This window comes from Arachis ipaensis, chromosome B8 (assembly GCF_059453495.1).
Source record: "Arachis ipaensis isolate K30076 ecotype BB chromosome B8, ASM5945349v1, whole genome shotgun sequence".
Classification (NCBI taxonomy): Eukaryota; Viridiplantae; Streptophyta; class Magnoliopsida; order Fabales; family Fabaceae; genus Arachis; species Arachis ipaensis.
Window position 1 is genome coordinate 97,854,203 of NC_142443.1, and position 2,002 is coordinate 97,856,204.

Sequence of the window (2,002 nt, forward strand, 5' to 3'; positions counted from 1 at the left end):
ATACTGGCCCCTAAGTCACACAAGGCCTTCTCCACCATGACTTCTCCTATGATGCAGGGGATTTGGAAACTGCCTGGATCCTTCAATTTCTGAGGCAATTTGTGCTGAATGATGGCACTGCATTCTTCAGTTAACAACACAGTTTCCTCATTTCTCCAGCTTCTCTTCTTGGTCATTAATTCCTTTAAGAATTTTGCATAGAGTGGCATTTGCTCTATTGCCTCAGCAAACGGAATGTTGATTTGAAGCTTCTTGAAAATCTCCAAGAACCTGGAGAATTGGCCATCCTTTTCACTTTTCATCAAACGTTGAGGATATGGTGCTTTAGGTGTATAAGGCTTCAGGACCTCTTTTTCTTTTTCTTTTGCTGCAGACGGTGTAAAAGATTGTCCTTGTTCCTTGTCCCTCACATTTTCCTTTGCTTCATCCTCTGTGGTTTCCTTTGAGATCTCCTTTAGATTCTTTCCACTTCTGAGGGTTATGGCCTTACATTCTTCCCTTGCAATAGCCTTGGCAGCATGAGAAACGCTTGGCCCAGGGGTTTGCTTAGACAAATACACAATTTGATTTTCTAGCTTCTGGATGGCAGCTCCTTGGTTTTGCAGGTTAGAATTTACTTCTTCTTTAAAGGCTTTTAATTCGGTTATGTCTTGACTCATGGTTGCAAGCTTTCCTTCTATCCTGTTTAATTGATCTTGAAATTGTTGGTTCGGATTAGGTTGGGTAGGTTGATTATTTTGGCCATGATATGATGGTTGGGAGTAAGTGTTTTGTGTGGTTTGGTATGATCTTTGGTTAGATTTTTGGTATGTGGAATCATTATGTTGGTTGTGGTTGTAAGGTTTGTGGTTTTGTGGTTGGGTTTGTTGGTTTCCCCACCCAAAGTTTGGGTGGTTTTTCCATCCTGGATTGTAAGTGTTGGAATGTGGATCATATGATTGCCTTTGTTGGTTTCCCACATAGTTGGCCTCTTCCCAATCACCTCCTTCAGTGCTTACTTCCTCTTGATCTTGTGTGTGTATTGCGGCCACTTGCTTTGTTTCTAATTTCCTGGTGAGCTCTGCTAGTTGCTTGGCAAACACCTTGTTTTGGGCTAAAATTGTATCAACATGGTTCAGCTCCATGACTCCCTTAGTGTTGTGTCTCTCTGAAGCATAGTAGTATTCATTCTCAGCCACTGTCTCGATCACTTCAATGGCTTCTTCCACAGTCTTTTTCCTGTTCAATGAACCTCCTGATGAATGGTCTACAGCCTTCCTTGATTCATAAGAAAGTCCATCATAGAAAATATGCAATTGCACCCAGTCATGGAACATGTCTGGTGGGCATTTCCTTGTCAAATCCTTGAATCTCTCCCATGCCTCGTAGAGAGTTTCACCATCTTGTTGTCTAAAAGTCTGAACCTCAGATCGAAGCCTATTGACCTTTTGTGGGGGGGGTAGAAACGTGCCAGAAACTTGCTTTCCACCTCGTCCCATGTTGTTAGGCTCCCCCTTGGGAATGATTCCAGCCACTTAGCTGCCTTGTCCCTAAGTGAAAATGGGAACAAAAGCAGTTTATAGGCATCTTCCTGGACTCCATTGGACTTCACAGTGTCGCAAATTCTCAGGAATTTTGTGAGATGTTGGTTTGGATCTTCATTAGCACTCCCACCAAATGAACAATGATTCTCCACAAGTGATATTAGCTGTGGTTTGAGTTCAAAATTGTTGGCCTGAATGGTTGGTTTCTGAATGCTGCTACCACAATTCCCAGAGGTTGGGTTTATGTATGAACTAAGAACCCTCCTCTCGGGAATGGCATTGTTTCCATCAGCTCTCTCATGGTTGTGAACTTCTCCATCCATGTTGAGATCTAGAGCTTCCTCAAAATTGTCCTCAGATTCTCCTTCAGATTCCTCTTCTCTCAGTACTCTCTTCCCTCTTGCTTCCCTTCTAAGTCTATGAAGGGTCCTCTCTGATTCGGTATATGGAGGAGTTGATGTCTCTCCTCTCCTACCTGT

At 42.9% G+C, this 2,002-nt stretch overlaps 1 non-coding gene across 1 annotated transcript; it reads left to right on the plus strand.

The window, feature by feature from the left end:
- Positions 1-1,314: 1,314 nt before the first annotated feature.
- Positions 1,315-1,418, plus strand: LOC148548950 (small nucleolar RNA R71). Its single transcript, XR_015898458.1, has one exon. It is a non-coding gene; the product is annotated as a small nucleolar RNA R71 (small nucleolar RNA).
- Positions 1,419-2,002: the final 584 nt, after the last annotated feature.